The sequence below is a fragment of the Oncorhynchus nerka genome, linkage group LG2, assembly GCF_034236695.1.
Source record: "Oncorhynchus nerka isolate Pitt River linkage group LG2, Oner_Uvic_2.0, whole genome shotgun sequence".
Taxonomy (NCBI): domain Eukaryota; kingdom Metazoa; phylum Chordata; class Actinopteri; order Salmoniformes; family Salmonidae; genus Oncorhynchus; species Oncorhynchus nerka.
Genome location: NC_088397.1, coordinates 23,975,651 through 23,994,183, shown reverse-complemented (window position 1 = coordinate 23,994,183; position 18,533 = coordinate 23,975,651). Strand labels below are relative to the sequence as shown.

Genomic DNA, 18,533 nt, shown 5'->3' with positions numbered 1-18,533 from the left:
ACTGTTGTGTCATCTGCAAACTTATTGATGGTGTTGGAGTCATGCCTGGCCGTGCAGTCATGAGTGAACAGGGAGTACAGGAGGGGACTGAGCACGCACCCCTGAGGTCCACCGTGTTGAGGATCAGCATGGCGGATGTGTTGTTACCTACCCTTACCACCTGGGGGCGGCCTGTCAGGAAGTCCAGGATCCAGTTGCAGAGGGAGGTGTTTAGTCCCAGGGTCCTTAGCTTAGAGATGAGCTTCGAGGGCACTATGGTGTTTAACGCTGAGCTGTAGTCAATGAATAGCATTCTCACATAGGTGTTCCTTTTGTCCAGGTGTGAAAGGGCAGTGAGATTGCATCATTTGTGGATCTGTTGGGCGGTATGCAAATTGGAGTGGGTCTAGGGTTTCTGGGATAATGGTGTTGATGTGAGCCATGACCAGCCTTTCAAAGCACTTCATGGCTACAGACATGAGTGCTACGGGTTGGTAGTCATTTACCATAGTGTTCTTGGGCACAGGGACTGTGGTGGTCTGCTTGAAACATGTAGTTATTACAGACTTTGGATAGGGAGAGTTTGAAAATGACAGTGAAGACACTTGCCAGTTGATCAGCGCATGCTCGGAGTACACGTCCTGGTAATCCGTCTGGCCCTGCGGCCTTGTGATTGTTGACCTGATTAAAGGTCTTACGTCGGTTGCGGAGAGCGTGATCACACAGTCGTCCGGAACAGCTGATGCGCTCATGCATGTTTCAGTGTTACTTGCCTCGAAGCGAGCATAGAAGTAATTTAGCTTGTCTGGTAGGCTTGTGTCACTGGACAGCTCCCGGCTGGGCTTCCCTTTGTAGTGTGTAATAGTTTGCAAGCCCTGCCACATCCGACGAGCGTCGTAGCCAGAGTATTATGATTAGATCCTAGTCCTGTATTGACACTTTGCTTGTTTGATGGTTTCTTAGGAGGGCATAGCGGGATTTCTTATAAGCTTCCGGGTTAGAATCCCGCTTCTTGTAAGCGGCAGCACTACCCTTTAGCTCAGTGCGGATGTTGCCTGTAATACATGACTTCTGGTTGGGGTATGTACGTACGGTCACTGAGGGAATGACGTCATCGATGCACTTATTGATGAAGCCAGTGACTGATGTGGTATACTCCTCAATGCCATCGGAAGAATCCCAGAACATATTCCAATCTGTGCTAGAAAAACAGTCCTGTAGCTTAGCATCTGCTTAGCATCACTAAAACCCCAACACACTTGGTCCCTATCAAAATGAATGATCGCAATTTGTCCATTACGTCATTATTACATTGCTGTTCAGATCACTCAGTAATGATATGAATATGATACGATATCTGTAGTGATCTGAGTCTATTCAGAAAGAGAATTTGATTATCAACAAACAGACTTTCTGTGTAGACAGTTTGCTAGGGGTTAATCTAAGTGTGTTATGAACTGGGTAATCTTAACACCAACAACACCATCTCTGGAGAGATCCATGAGAAAAAATGATCAGTCTATACCTCAACTGGCTCCTGTATGAATGCCATACAGAAACTTGACATATGGATCTCCTATGCTGCTTGCTAGCTATCATTGGGGGCTGAAGCATTCCTATATACCTTAGCATTTCTATACTATATTTCTATACTGTATTATGTATATGTTCTATAAACCAGTTGGAGCTGTTAACCAGGACTGTGCGTCGTCCCTCCCTTGCAGGACTAAAGACCATCGTGGGCGCTCTGATCCAGTCGGTCAAGAAGCTCTCCGACGTCATGATCCTCACCGTTTTCTGTCTCAGCGTCTTCGCCCTGATTGGCCTGCAGCTCTTCATGGGAAACCTGAGGCAGAAGTGTATCCGCAACCTCGTCAATGACACGATCTCCGACAACCACCTGAACAGAACTCTGGGAACTCCAAACATAAATGGAACTGATTTCAATGGCACTGATTTCAACGTCACTCGCTCCGTAAACTGGACTGAGTACATCAACGATGAGAGTAAGCTAAGTGCTTGTTTTGTCTGCAGGGGCACTGGGGTAATGAGGGTCGAGTTCTCTACCTCAGACAGTATCTGAGTCACCCTACTCAGACAGACTTCCTATTCCGTGAAATAAAACCAGACAGACCATGCCCTGCCCACTTTCTGTGAAGCAGCGTGATAAAGAGTGACAGTGATTGGTGGGGAATTGTGGCAAATGTGGCGGATAATCGCCCACAACAACCTCCTCCACCCCCCATCCCCTCCTACACCCTGTCTGTGTGTGAGAAAATAGGCACATTATGAGAGAAAGAAAGAGAGAGGAGGCTGTCACTGGCCGCTGGTTGGGCGCGGCAGACGGGCAGGCAGGTGGGCACACAGACCAGACCAGCAACATATGACACTGATGTCATGGGGAGAGAGGGGACAAGGTGGAAACAGAGGAGGAGATAAATGAAGAAGAGAGAAAGGGTAGAGTTAAAATGGTCTAAGGATAAATAGGAAATGGATTTACAAAGATAGAGAGAGCGAGAGCGGGGGAGAGAAGATAGAGAAAACAGGGGGACATGACGATGGAACTGATGCAATGTCATGCAAATAAATCTATTTGAGTGAGAGATGGAAAGATGGAGAGAGTAATGGAGGATGTGAGTCACAGAGGTCTGGGAGGGAGGTGTAGCAGTTAGCTGGGTGAGAGTTCCAGTAAGCCTCTCCATCTCTCTGCAGCCAGCAGTTTTTAGTAATCAAGGCCAGAGGGTCACAGGGGCAAACTCTCCTGGACATCTCTCTGTACTCTTCCCCTACGCTGTTGGTACACTGCCAAACAGACAGTATATGTCTCATTGACCTCCAGTCTCAGGGGATACATTGGTTTGAATAATTGATATCCTTGTATAATTTAATGTTTACTCCTTTCGTCCTTTGTTTTTGTGAATTATTTATTGACAACAATCTATCATTCACCCACAGTAGTGGGTATGAAGTGGTCCTCCTCGGTCCATAGTGTTCCAGTCATGGTCATGATGAGATATTATTGGAGTTATTACCTCTGCACGATATATAAATATACAGTTGAAGTCGGAAGTTTAAAACACCTTAGCCAAATACATTTAAACTCAGTTTTTAACAATTCCTGACACGTAATCCTAGTAAAAATTCCCTGTCTTAGGTCAGTTAGGATCACCACTTTATTTTAAGAATGTGAAATGTCAGAATAATAGTAGAGGATGATTTATTTCAGCTTTTATTTCTTTCATCACATTCCCAGTGGTTCAGAATAATAGTAGAGAGGATGATTTATTTCAGCTTTTATTTATTTCATCACATTCCCAGTGGGTCAGAAGTTTACATACACTCAATTAGTATTTGAAAGCATTGCCTTTAACCGGTTTAACTTGGGTCAAATATTTCGGGTGTGTCACATTCATTGTAATGAGGAGACCAAGGCACAGCGTGAGATGAATACAGTCTTCTTTATTTAAAGAAAGACCACTAAACAAACGTGCCGCTATAAACACGAGTGCTGACATGCAACTACACAGACAAAACCCACATAACCAAAATGGAAAAATGGCAACCTAAATAGGATCCCCAATCAGAGACAACGATAAACAGCTGCATCTGATTGGTAACCAATTCAAGCCACCATAGACCTACATATACCTAGACATAGAAAAAAAACATATATATACTAAAACCCTAGACAGGACAAAAACATCTAGACAGGACAAAAACACCTAGACAATACAAAAACTAAACCAACCACCCTTGTCACACCCTGACCTAACCAAAATATTAAAGAAAACAACGATCAGGGCGTGACAGGGTAGCCTTCCACAAGCTTCCCACAATAATTTGGGTGAATTTTGGCCCATTCCTCCTGACAGAGCTGGTGTAACTGAGTCAGGTTGGTAGGTCTCCTTGCTCGCACACGCTTTTTCAGTTCTGCCCACAAATCGTCTATAGGATTGAGGTCAGGGCTTTGTGATGGCCACTTCAATACATTGACTTTGTTGTCCTTAAGCCATCTTGCCACAACTCTTGGGGTCATTGTCCATTTGGGAGACCCATTTGCGACCAAGCTTTAACTTCCTGACTGATGTCTTGAGATGTTGCTTCAATGTATCCACATAATTTGCCTTCCTCATGAGGCCATCTATTTTGTGAAGTGCACCAGTCCCTCCTACAGCAAAGCACCACCACAACATGATGCTGCCACCCCCGTGATTCACGGTTGGGATGGTGTTCTTCGGCTTGCAAGCCTCCCCCTTTTTCCTCCAAACATAACAATGGTCATTATGGCCAAACAGTTCTATTTTTGTTTCATCAGACCAGAGGACATTTCTCCAAAAAGTACGATCTTTGTCCCCATGTGCAGTTGCAAACCGTAGTCTGGCTTTTTTTATGGCAGTTTTGGAGCAGTGGCTTTTTCCTTGCTGAGCGGCCTTTCAGGTTATGTCAATATAGGACTTGTTTTACTGTGGATATAGATACTTTTTAACCTGTTTCCTCCAGCATCTTCACAAGGTGCTTTGCTGTTGTTCTGGGATTGATTTGCTCTTTTCGCACCGAAGTACGTTCATTTCTAGGAGACAGAACGTGTCTCCTTCCTGAGCGGTATGACAGCTGCGTGGTCCCATGGTGTTTATACTTGTGTACTATTGTTTGTACAGATGAACGTGGTTCCTTAAGGCATTTGGACATTTCTCCCAAGGATGATAGGCTAATGATGTCAATTAGCCTATCAGAAGCCTCTAAAGCCATGACATGATTTTCTGGAATTTTCCAAGCTGTTTAAAGGCATAGTCAACTTAGTGTATGTAAACTTCTGACCCACTGGAAGTGTGATACAGTGAATTATAAGTGGAATAATCGGTCTTTAAACAATTGTTGGAAAAATTGGTTGAAAAACAAGTTTTAATGACTCCAACCTAAGTGTATGTAAACTTCCCACTTCAACTGTATAAACACACACACACATTGAGTGTATAAAACATGAAGGACATCTGCTCTTTCCATGTCATAGACTGACCAGGTGAATCCAGGTGAAAGCTAACGCCCTTATTAATGTCACATCAATCAGTTTAGATGAAGGGGAGGAGACATGTTTAAGCCTTGAGACAATTGAGACATTGCTTGTATATGTGTGCTATTCAGAAGGTTAATGGGAAAGACAACATATGTAAGTGCCGTTGCACTTGTCGAGTCCGTGCCCCGACAAATTGAGGGTGTTCTGAGGGCAAAAGGGGGTTGCAACTCAATATTAGGAATGTGTCCTTAATGTTTTGTACATGTTTTGTACACTAAGTGTGTGTGTATGTGTATATATATATATATATATATATATATATACTAAACAAAAATATAAAAGCAACGTCACAATTTCTATGATTTTACTGAATTACATTTCATATAAGGAAATCAGTGAAATTGAAATAAATAATTTAGGCCCTAATCTATGGATTCCACATGATTGGGCAGGTGCGCAGCCATGGGAGGGCGTAGGCCCACCCACTTGGGAGCCAGGCCCAACCAATCACAATGAGTTTTTCGCCACAAAAGGGTTTTATTACGGACAGAAATACTCCTCAGTTTCATCAGCTGTCTGAGAGGCTGGTCTCAGACGATCCCGCAGGTGAAGAAGTTTACACGGGGTCTGTGGGTGTGAGGCCGGTTGGACATACTGCCAAATTCTCTAAAATGACATTGAAGGCGGCTTATGGTAGAAAATTAACATTAAATTATCTGGCAACAGCTCTGGTAGACATTCCTGTAGTCAGCATGCCAATTGCACACTCCCTCAAAACTTGATACATCTGTGATGTTGTGTGACACAAGTGCACATTTTAGAGTGGCCTTTTATTGTCCCCAGCACAAGGTGCACCTGTGTAATGATCATGCTGTTTAATCAGCTTCTTGATATGTCACACCTGTCAGGTGGATGGATTATCTTGGCAAAGGAAAAATACTCACTAACAGGGATGTAATAAATGTGTGCACAACATTTGAGAGAAATAAGGTTTTTGTGCATATGGAACATTTCTGGGATCTTTTTTTTCAGCTCATGAAACATAGGACCATAGGACATGTTGCGTTTATATATTTGTTCAGTGTATATTAAGGACACCTTCCTAATATTCAGTTGCACCCCCCTTTTTGCCATATATAATGATATTAACAATTATTTTAATCAAGTGATTTTGTTTATTTCACTCAAAGCAGAGCCACAGCAGATTGTTTGCTTAATTCATAAATCAGAATACTGTAAAAGTTTGAAAACCCATTAACATTATTTGCTCAATTTCAAACCTAATCCAGTTTCAAGCCACCCTCCTCTCTTTCCTCCCTGCCTGCCTCCCTCCTCTCTCTCCTCCCTGCCTGCCCCCCTCCTCTCTTTCCTCCCTGCCTGCCTCCCTCCTCTCTTTCCTGCCTCCCTCCTCTCTCTCCTCCCTCCCTGCCTCCTCTCTCTTTCCTCCCTCTTTCCTCCCTCCCTTGCCTCCCTCCTCTCTTTCCTCCCTCCCTGCCTCCCTCCTCTCTTTCCTGCCCCCTCCTCTCTCTCCTCCCTCCCTGCCTCCTCTCTTTCCTCCCTGCTTGCCTCCCTCCTCTCTTTCCTCCCTCCCTGCCTCCCTCCTCTCTCTCCTCCCTGCCTGCCTCCCTCCTCTCTTTCCTCCCTCCCTGCCTCCCTCCTCTCTTTCCTCCCTGTCTGCCTCCCTCCTCTCTTTCCTCCCTGCCCCCTCCTCTCTTTCCTCCCTGCCTCCCTCCTCTCTCTCCTCCCTCCCTGACTCCCTCCTCTCTTTCCTCCCTGCCTGCCTGCCTCCCTCCTCTCCTCCCTGCCTGCCTCCCTCCTCTCTCCTCCCTCCCTGCCCCCCTCCTCTCTTTCCTTCCCTGCCTGCCTCCCTCCTCTCTTTCCTGCCTCCCTCCTCTCTCTCCTCCCTCCCTGCCTCACTCCTCTCTTTCCTCCCTGCTTGCCTCCCTCCTCTCTTTCCTCCCTCCCTGCCTCCCTCCTCTCTTTCCTGCCTCCCTCCTCTCTCTCCTCCCTCCCTGCCTCCTCTCTTTCCTCCCTGCTTGCCTCCCTCCTCTCTTTCCTCCCTCCCTGCCTCCCTCCTCTCTCTCCTCCTTGCCTGCCTCCCTCCTCTCTTTCCTCCCTCCCTGCCTCCCTCCTCTCTTTCCTCCCTGTCTGCCTCCCTCCTCTCTTTCCTCCCTGCCCCCTCCTCTCTTTCCTCCCTGCCTCCCTCCTCTCTCTCCTCCCTCCCTGACTCCCTCCTCTCTTTCCTCCCTGCCTGCCTGCCTCCCTCCTCTCCTCCCTGCCTGCCTCCCTCCCTCCTCTCTCCTCCCTCCCTGCCTCCCTCCTCTCTTTCCTCCCTGCCTGCCTCCCTCCTCTCTCTCCTCCCTCCCTGCCTCCCTCCTCTCTCTCCTCCCTCCCTGCCTCCCTCCTCTCTCTCCTCCCTCCCTGCCTCCCTCCTCTCTTTCCTCCCTGCCTGCCTCCCTCCTCTCTCTCCTCCCTCCCTGCCTCCCTCCTCTCTCTCCTCCCTCCCTGCCTCCCTCCTCTCTCTCCTCCCTCCTCTCTCTCCTCCCTGCCTGCCTCCCTCCTCTCTCCTCCCTCCCTGCCTCCCTCCTCTCTTTCCTCCCTCCCTGCCTCCCTCCTCTCTTTCCTCCCTGTCTGCCTCCCTCTCTCCTCCATCCCTGCCCTCCTCTCTTTCCCTGCCTGCCTCCCTCCTCTCTTTCCTCCCTGCCTGCCTCCCTCCTCTCTCTCCTCCCTCCCTGCCTCCCTCCTCTCTCTCCTCCCTCCCTGCCTGCCTCCCTCCTCTCTTTCCTCCCTCCCTGCCTCCCTCCTCTCTTTCCTCCCTGCCTGCCTCCCTCCTTTCCTCGAGCGCTCCTCAACATATTGACTGATTGTTCCTCTCTCTGTTCTTCCTTGTAGGTAATTACTATTACCTCCTCAACCGCAGGGACGCCCTCCTCTGTGGGAATGGCAGTGGAGCCGGGTGAGACTTGACAACATCCTTTATTTACATAGCCAATTACATTCACCAACCCAGCCTCAACACGCATACAGAGTTACTGAGCACGATATAAATATGTTTATTGTGCACTGTCAGATGAATATAATAGTTTGATTGAAACCTTTACGTGCTCTGCAAGAAGAGCGATTTACCTAATAATCATGTTTAAATGGACACATTATAAAATCAACAATCCAAATAAACGTTTTTACAACATGTTATTTTTGCAAAGACTATTTGATTCTGAGTTTGGACATATGAAGTTTGTTTGTGAAAAACGTTTTGTAAGATGCATACTTTCAGTATGTACGTGCTGGTACATACAAAGATCAGACTCACAGCTGGAACGCCAATGAAGTTGTTTACATGTCCTAATAATGAGAAAGAAAACCAGGTGCTTTAATTGACTTTGACCTGACGCCGGTTAAGATCAGCAGAGTAAGGTGTTTACTCGGCCTTCCGCCTTAATCAGTTTAATATCAAGTTATTAGTGTGCATGTAAGCATGAAGACATGCTAACTAGAATAGAGAACTTGGTGAAAATAAAAGAGAGTGGAGAGGACTATACTATTTCAGCAGAATTGATTCATTTGATGCAGTCAAGTCGGTCGAATAAAAACAGGTGCCACTTACAGTGGATAGTGTTAATGTAGTCAGGCTGATCCTAGAACATTAAATCACATTCAGTGTAAGTGCAGTTAAGTCAATCTAATGAAAACCAATGCTGCTCAGTGGACATCGTAAGTATCCACTGTATCGCTCTGTACTGTACAAGTGGCTTGTGGCAGTGGTTTAGTGACCACCACATAGTTGCTGACCTGTTGTGTATGGGGGTCTTCACCACAGGCTCTGCCCAGAGGGATTCACGTGCATTAAGGCGGGCAGGAACCCAGACTACGACTACACAAGCTTCGACTCGTTTGGCTGGGCCTTCCTGTCCCTGTTCAGACTCATGACCCAGGACTTCTGGGAAAACCTCTACCAACAGGTGGACCAAAGCTATTCGTTAGAAACAAAATATCCGCTTACTGTTTGCTGATCTGATATACTTGATCCCTTTTAGTGCTTTATCATTTACCAGGAATACTGGTAAAGAAAATAAAATGCATATATATAATGACAACAATTCTCTATCTCCCTCCCCTCCCTCTATTCTTCTCTCCCTCCCCTCCCTCTATCCTTCTCTCCCTCCCCTTCCTCTATCCCTCTTTCCCTCCCCTCCCTCTATCCCTCTCTCCCTCCCCTCCCTCTATCCCTCTTTCCCGCTCCCTCCCTCCCCTCCCTCTTTCCCTTCCCTACCTACCTCCTTATCACTCTCTCCCTCCCCTCCCTCTATCCCTATCTCCCTCCCCTCCCTCTATCCCTCTTTCCCGCTCCCTCCTCTCCCTCTTTCCCTTCCCTACCTCCTTATCACTCTCTCCCTCCCCTCCCTCTCCATCCATCTCTCCCTCCCCTCCCTCCCTCTATCCATCTCTCCCTCCCCTCCCTCTATCCATCTCTCCTCTCCCCTCCCTCTATCCATCTCTCCCTCCCTCCCTCTATCCATCTCTCCCTCCCCTCCCCCCTATCCATCTCTCCCTCCCCTCCCCTATCCATCTCCCTCCCCCTCTTTCCCTCCCTCTATCCCTATCTCCTCCCCTCCCTCTATCCCTCTTTCCCGCTCCCTCCTCTCCCTCTTTCCCTTCCCTACCTCCTTATCACTCCCTCTCCATCCTCCCTCCCCTCCCTCTATCCATCTCTCCCTCCCCTCCCTCTATCCATCTCTCCCTCCCCTCCCTCTCCATCCATCTCTCTCCCTCCCCTCCCCCTATCCATCTCTCCCTCCCCTCCCTCTATCCCTATCTCCCTCCCCCTCCCTCTTATCAATCTCTCCCTCCCCTCCCTCTTTCCCTTCCCTACCTCCTTATCACTCTCTCCCTCCCTCCCTATCTCTCCCTCACTCTCTATACCTCTCTCTTTTCTATCTCTCTCTCTCTCTCTCTCTCTCTCTCTCTCTCTTTCTCTCTCTCTCCCCTCTCCCTCCCGTCCCTCTCTCTCTCCCTCCCCCTCCCTCCATTCTCCCCCTCCCCCTCTCTCTCCCTCCACCATCCCTCTCTCTCCCTCCCTCTTAGACCCTGCGAGCGGCGGGGAAGCCCTACATGATGTTCTTTGTGCTGGTGATCTTCCTGGGTTCCTTCTACCTGGTCAACCTGATCCTGGCTGTGGTGGCCATGGCCTACGACGAGCAGAACCAGGCCACCATAGAGGAGGCAGCCCAGAAGGAGGAGGAGTTCCAGGCCATGCTGGAGCAGCTCAAGAGACAACAGGAGGAGGCATTGGTATTGGCTGATTTCTGGTTGTGCATTTGCATTGCGGAGGTTGACTTTTTTATCATTTGCATTCGAGTCATTACGCAGGCCGTCTTATCCAGAGCGATGACACAGTAGTGGGTGCATACAGTCCTCCCTGTCTTTCTCTGTCTTTCCCTACCCTGCCCTCTATTGCCCTTCCTCTCTCAAGTCCATAATCCTCTCTTACATAAGTATGTCTTGGTGCTTGCTTGGTGTCAAGCTTCTACAGACGATGGTGCTCCATTACTATGGAAACAAGAGGTAGATAAAGAAGGAATAATTACTCTGTGCAGTATTGGTAGTACAGTATTAGGTTCCGTGGAGGGAGGGAGGGAGGTTCCATCTGCTACACATCATTTCTTATTTACAATAACAGCTTGACCAATAGTCCAGCAATGCAATAATAACAAAAACATGGATATCACAAAGATTTTATATACCGAGTACAATGTTGCTTTTGAAAAATGTTTGATGTTGTATCCCATGCTTTTTGTTGTTGTAAATGAATCCACAGGGATTCAGGTTGTGCAGGGCTTGTTATAATTTCAAAGAGCAATTGGGTTGTTCACTTGCTTCTGGAACAGATAACCTTTTAGTCTTTGCCAGTTTCGTTAAGAAAACAGTCAGTTTGTGGGACAAAACACAGGCCTCCATTTTTAGAAGTTCTTTGAAGTTGATTTGGGTATTTGTGCTGCCTGCTGCTCTGCTCTGTGCTCTGTCCACCAAAGACAGGTGGCGGTTGCCGTGACAACTGTGCTTGTGTGTGATTGGCTGGCAGGTTGCCGCGGCAGCAACCACAGAGAGCCACGGAGAGTACAGCGGGAGAGGGGGGCCCTCCTCAGAAGCCTCCTCAGGGACCTCCAAACTCAGCTCCAAGAGCGCCAAGGAGAGAATGAACCGTCAGAAGAAGAGAAAAGAGAGGGGCGAGCACGAGAAGTTCCACAAGTCCGAGTCAGAGGACAGTATCAAGAGTTAAGCTTCCGGTTTTCGATAGATGCCAACCGGCTGTCCTACGAGAAGAGGTGCTCCTCACCCAACCAGGCGAGTGCACAGTGAGGGGAAAGGGCCATTGTCTTAGTCACCATTGTCCTCATCACCATCATCCATCACTCCACTGGGCAGAGTGTCCTCTGTGCCACTCCAATCATGTTGATCTCCCTTCTTCTGTTTCATCGTCTCTATCACCTCCCTCCTCCTCTTTCTCAGTACTGATACCTTTCTCTCTCTCCTCCTTCTCCCCTTCCACCAGTCTCTCCTCAGTATCCGCGGCTCCCTCTTCTCCCCGAGGAGGAACAGCCGAGCTAGCCTGTTTAGCTTCCGAGGCCGCGCCCGCGATGTGGTCTCCGATAACGACTTCGCCGACGACGAGCAGAGCACGTTCGAGGACACCGACAGCCGCCGCGGCTCCCTGTTCGTGCCTTGCCGTGTCGAGCGCCGCTCCAGCACGGTCAGTCAGACTAGCCTGGCCCCTCAGCGCGTCCTGCTGCCCGCCAACGGCAAGATGCACTGCACCGTGGACTGTAACGGCGTCGTCTCGCTAGTGGGAGGGACCTCGGTGCCCACCTCACCTGTAGGACTGCTCCTGCCTGAGGTGAGCTATAGTTTTTATCAGTCCAGAGGCTCCAATTAGTATTACTTTTCTTTTGGTTGAGCCAGATGACACGGGTTTGCACTTTTGGGATTATTCTATTGGTTCCATTGCCCATCTAAAGTATTTGACAGAAAATAAATACTATTTGAAGTGAACCCAACATAGATGGTATAGTCGTGGTTATGGTCCCTTACAGGCCACCTAGTCCATACACTGAATAACTCTTCCAGATGTTTCTTTGTCTCCAGGGGACGACCACTGACTCTGAGATGAGGCTGAAGAAGAGGAGGTCTCGCCAGGCTTCCATGGCCTACCTAGATGAGCCAGCCAGAGCCAGAGCTATGAGTGTGGCCAGTATCCTCACCAACACCATGGAGGGTTGGTGTCACAACAAGTTCTCAAATAATATGTTATAATACTAGACCGATGAACCAAACATCTTGAAGACCCATAGCCTACAAAAACCTTTAGTTGAGTCGACGGTGAAGAATCTGTCTGTGCCCCGCCGATGTGCCCTTGAGCAAGGCACTTAACCCTAATTGCTCCTGTAAGTCGCTCTGAAGAAGAGCGTCTGCTAAATGACTAAATCGTTTTTTTTTTTAAAGGAGGGAAAATGACATTAGAAAATGTCACTAAAATGTGTCTGTTTTAACCCTTTCCAGAGCTTGAAGAGTCCAGGCAGAAGTGTCCACCATGCTGGTATAAGTTTGCCAACACCTATCTGATCTGGGACTGCTGTCCTATGTGGTTGAGTTTCAAGGGGATCGTCAACACGGTGGTGATGGACCCCTTCGTGGACCTGGCCATCACCGTCTGCATCGTCCTCAACACCCTGTTCATGGCCATGGAACATTATCCCATGACCACGGAGTTCAACCACGTCCTCTCTGTCGGGAACTTGGTGAGTGTTCGACATTATTGAGGTAAACTTGCAAGGCTTTATCGAAATATCAAGCTGTTAAAGATAGGCTGTTACTGGGGTGGTTTCCTCCTCTAACGGCCATTTCTAATTGTATAGTTTTTTCTTCATACAATGCATCGTATATATTTAGATATTTTTTTACTCCCAAACCATTTACTCAGCAATCTGATAGCATATGTCAAAATGAATCGTGAAATAGAAACACAGATGAATAAATGCCTTACATAGTACATCTATTGAACAAAACTTCACAATACATACATCAGAAACAGTTACAAATGATAGAGATCCATTCCTGGATGTACAGGTCTGGTTGATAAAAGTTCAGAAATGTCCGCTGCTGCTTTTTTCATGTCTAATGAATTTGTAAGGGAAATCTCTTGCACCTGATATAGCTTCTCCTCAAAGTCACACGTGGCACCTTCCAAATCCCCAATCTGTTATTTTTCACAGTTTCATTGTCTAAGTCTATTTTAGAAGATTCCGCCACCAAGTTGGCCACATACTATTGAAACTGTATACAACGATGTACATCTATCCACTATCCATAGGTCCAAAATAAGTATGGCTAGCCAAGCTTAACCCACACACGACCCACACAACCACTAACACTCATTCTATGGAAGTGTGTCTAACCGTGCTCAAATCTAACTACTGCCTCTGTCTCTGTGTAGGTGTTCACGGGCATCTTCACGGCTGAGATGTGTTTCAAGCTAATCGCTCTGGATCCCTACTACTACTTTCAACAGGGCTGGAACATATTTGACGGCATCATCGTCAGTCTGAGTCTGATGGAGCTCGGCCTGGCCAATGTAGAGGGCCTGTCTGTGCTCCGGTCTTTCCGATTGGTGAGATCCCACTTCTGACACCAGTTTCTCCCGAGTCGACCCTGTCAGAGCAGATTGTGTACCTTCTAGTTGACACATTTCTACGGGAGACATAACTATTCCTTAGCGGGAATAACAGATGCCCTTTCTTTTACGTACTCCTTGATACAGTGGTAATATTCATCTTCACCCTTTGTTGATTGATGCTCGCTAGATATTAATACCGTAGTCACAACCGGGGACAACAAAATGAACTCCTGATGTGATTCTTCTTGTCAACAGTTGAGAGTGTTCAAACTGGCCAAGTCTTGGCCCACCCTGAACATGCTGATCAAGATCATCGGCAACTCGGTGGGAGCTCTAGGTAATTTGACCCTGGTCCTAGCCATCATCGTGTTCATCTTCGCCGTGGTGGGCATGCAGCTGTTCGGCAAGAGCTACAAGGAGTGTGTGTGTAAGATCGCAGACAACTGCCAGCTGCCCCGCTGGCACATGCACGACTTCTTCCACTCGTTCCTCATCGTGTTCCGGGTGCTGTGTGGGGAGTGGATCGAGACCATGTGGGACTGTATGGAGGTGGCTGGCCAGAGCATGTGTCTCATCGTCTTCCTGATGGTCATGGTTATAGGGAACCTGGTGGTAGGTGGTTGTACTGTCGTCATTGTATATCCTAGAATCCCCATACCTATGGATGATATCACTGTACTTGTGATTAATCTTTTTGTGGTCAATATCTGGGACAGCAGATATGTTTTAAGCATTGCCATATTCATGTGAAATGCAATTTTCAATTTGACCTGAATCTCCAAATGAACAACTGAACCCAGATCAGAATGTCCTCCAACTATCCTCCCTCCTGGTCCTTTCCTCCCTCTGTCTCTGCAGGTCCTGAATCTGTTCCTGGCCCTGCTGCTCAGCTCCTTTAGCGCCGACAACCTGGCGGCCACAGACGACGATAGCGAGATGAACAACCTGCAGATCGCTGTGGGCCGCATCCAGAGGGGTGTGGCCTGGGTCAAGGTGACCATCCGACAGGTCATTCAGAGCCTGTTCCTCGGGGGCGGAGCCACCAAAGGGGTCAAGGAGGGGTCACTGGAGGAGGGCAAGCCCCTGGACGAGCTCCACAGCTCCATCAACGGCAAGGGGGGCAACTGCATCTCAAATCACACGTTGGTCGAGATCACTAAAGATCTGAGTGGGGTCTATCTGAAGGAGGGGAACGGGCGGCCCGGAGGGGGTTTGGGGGTGGGGCTAGGAGATAGTACTGAGAATTACCCGAAGGAGGAGTGCAACTTCATGTCGTTCATCCACAACCCCAGCCTGACGGTGAGCGTGCCCATCGCGGTGTGTGAGTCAGACTTTGAGACCGCTATCACAGAGGACTTCAGCAGCGACTCGGCCTCCGAGGAAATGTCGATGGGCAGCAAAGAGGTAAGAGGTTTGACTAGAGACCCTTTGCTGCTCTGTTCAGTAGAAACGAGCACAGTCACATCACATCTTTTAATTGTGGTATCTTTGAGTGGTGTCTGTGTTAGTTTTGAGTGGTGTCTGTGTTAGTTTTGAGTGGTGTCTGTGTTAGTTTTGAGTGGTGTCTGTGTTAGTTTTCAGTGCTGTCTGTGTTAGTTTTGAGTGCTGTCTGTGTTAGTTTTGAGTGCTGTCTGTGTTAGCTTTGAGTGGTGTCTGTGTGTCACATCTGGGTCAAATACACTATCCCAAATACTGGAGGTGCCGTGATTTAGCTCGACCTTAAGCAGAGTGGGCGCTTTTGGGACTATTCCATTGGTTTACACTTTTGGGACAATTCCATTGGTTTACACTTTTGGGACTATTCCATTATTTAACACTATTGGGACTGTTCCATTGGTTTACTAGCCTTGTGAACCATAACTAACCATGTGTGCTCCCGTTTCATGTCATGTGTAGTGGAACAGAATGTGAGCTCGGGAGATCAGGATGGTTGAACAAGGCTTATTGGATTACAAATGTTGGACTATTCCATTGGTTTACACTTTTGGGACTGTGCCATTGGTTCCATTTTGTCAGGCAAGCTAAATACAGCGCAACTCTACGGTATTTCAACGTTTTTGTCATATGTATTTGACCAAGGTCTGCTGTGTTTGACGTAGATCTGTAAACAGAATCAGTGGTGAAGTGGAAGGGACATAATCGGCGTTCACACACCTTTTCATCTCGCCAGGCGTTTAGCCACCTAAAGAGGAAAAATGCATTGAAAATATAGACAGCGTTACTTTGTTCAGCTATTCTTTTTTTACCACGACACATCAATGGATAGAATCTGAGAAGTCCAGACTTTCCAGAGGCAGTTACCAACTAGATATTTTGCTGACTCATTGAGTCATTGCATCATGTCTTTCGAGCCTAGTCCACTATCCAGGGAGCTGTAGTGTACTTTTATAAAGCCCTAAGCGTCAAAACAATGACGTTGCATAAGACAGTACACTCACTACAGATAATGAGTCAGAATGGCCTATGGCGCAAGTAGCAGGTCGTTTCTGGATGTTTTCATTAGATATCTATAATGGGCTGATGTGTGTGTGTGTGTGTGTTATCTGGTTGACTGAGTATACTCATGGATGTGTGTGGAGGCTCATGGATGTATGTGGAGGCTCATGGATGTGTGTGGAGGCTCATGGATGTATGTGGAGGCTCATGGATGTGTGTGGAGGCTCATGGATGTGTGTGGAGGCTCATGGATGTATGTGGAGGCTCATGGATGTATGTGGAGGCTCATGGATGTGTGTGGAGGCTCATGGATGTATGTGGAGGCTCATGGATGTGTGTGGAGGCTCATGGATGTGTGTGGAGGCTCATGGATGTATGTGGAGGCTCATGGATGTATGTGGAGGCTCATGGATGTTTGTGGAGGCTCATGGATGTGTGTGGAGGCTCGTGGATGTGTGTGGAGGCTCATAGATGTATGTGGAGGCTCAGGGATGTGTGTGGAGGCTCATGGATGTGTGTGGAGGCTCATGGATGTGTGTGGAGGCTCATGGATGTGTGTGGAGGCTCATGGATGTGTGTGGAGGCTCATGGATGTGTGTGGAGGCTCATGGATGTATGTGGAGGCTCGTGGATGTGTGTGGAGGCTCATAGATGTATGTGGAGGCTCAGGGATGTGTGTGGAGGCTCATGGATGTGTGTGGAGGCTCATGGATGTGTGTGGAGGCTCATAGATGTGTGTGGAGGCTCATAGATGTATGTGGAGGCTCAGGGATGTGTGTGGAGGCTCATGGATGTGTGTGGAGGCTCATGGATGTGTGTGGACGCTGATAACCTGTGTCGCTATGTGCCTGGCAGCTGATGAAAACAGACATAGAGGTTGTACTGTACATTATGTGCTGGCTCACGGTTGTATCACATTACCTTGCTTAACCCACCGTTTGTTATTGCAGCTGTGTTACAGACGCTCACAAGGTTGTCAGTGAGAGAGAGGAGACTTGTAAGACCATTTTATTCTACATAGCACTAACCATGAGGACTGCCTATGCCATTTAACAGAACCAACCAATATTTGTCTTGCATTTGTTTCGATGGATTGCCTATTTTTTCGTTCTCTGCCTGAATAAACCCCTCCCCCACCTGCTTTGTATTTTATCTCATTTTTTATTTCTAATTTGATCATCAGGCTTTTTTGTACTTTCCACACCATTATGAATGAGCTGCACCCACTTTTCCCATTGATAGGTGGAGTCATGTGACTTGTTTTTGATTTCCTTGCTTGGTTTGTATTGATTTTGGAGGGGATTCACATTGTACACCCCAAGATTGGAAAAAAAAGAACAGAGAATTGATGAAGAGAGAAAATGAGGAGAGGAAGAGACATAGATTCAATTAATTATTTTTGCCCAAACTACTGTAGGTTAAGATCACGAGGGTTACATTTTCTCCCTGTGCAGATCTAGCGAATGTTTTGGAGTCTGAATATTAGTCTCTTTGAAACCCTGGTAGATTAGTGGTGGCATACCGTCAGCCATACCATACTGATGCAACAATTATAGCAAACAATTGAAATCAAGACACAAATTACATATTGCCTTCCTAAGGCATGGCAGGAGGGCACCCTCAATTTATATATAGCCTTCACCCTGAACAAAGAGAGAGAGAGATGGCAGAGAGAGAGAGAGAGAGACTGGGAAAGAGAGAGAAGGAGAAGATGTGTGAAAGAGTAGAGAGAGGGAGGGAGACGGAAAGGACGGAAGCAAGCCGGATGAGAAAACGTGTGAGACAGAGGGAGAGGTAGAATGTGCGTGAGACAGAGGGAGAGGTAGAATGTGTGTGAGAGAGGTATAGAGAGGGTGAGGAAGGAAGGAATAGAGAACATGTGCGAGAGGGGGGATATAATATGTGTGAGAGAGAGAGAGCGGTGTAGAGAGAGAAAGAAAGAGTTAGAGAGAGCGCCACCCCTCCTTCGGGAACATTGTGTATCTCGGGGCGGGAGGGGCATGGAGCGGGCAGGGCGGCATGCTTCCATCGTTCCCACTACGTATTAGCTGGGTTCCACGGCAATCAGACCTGCTGCACTGTCGAGTACTGATGGCATGTTACTCCTCTGTCTGCCAGCCAGCCAGCCAGCCAGACGCCCCAAACTCCCTAAAGATTGCAGCATGTTTTACCAATGAAAACAGGACAGGGATTCCAACCTACGGAGCTAAGCTAGACCTTCTCACCATACAGTACACAGAACACTGTATTGCATTTAAAAACATGTATTTAACCTTTATTTAACTAGGTAAGTCAGTTAAGAACAAATTCTTATTTACAATGACAGCCTCCCCCGGCCAAACCCTCCCCCACCCCGGCCAAACCCTCCCCCACCCCGGCCAAACCCTCCCCCACCCCGGCCAAACCCTCCCCTACCCCGGCCAAACCCTCCCC

The 18,533-nt window shown here is 47.7% G+C and overlaps 1 pseudogene; it reads left to right on the top strand.

Annotated features, from left to right (window-relative positions):
* LOC115132901 (sodium channel protein type 2 subunit alpha-like) overlaps positions 1-18,533 on the top strand; it is a 41,322-nt pseudogene that overhangs the window by 11,751 nt on the left and 11,038 nt on the right.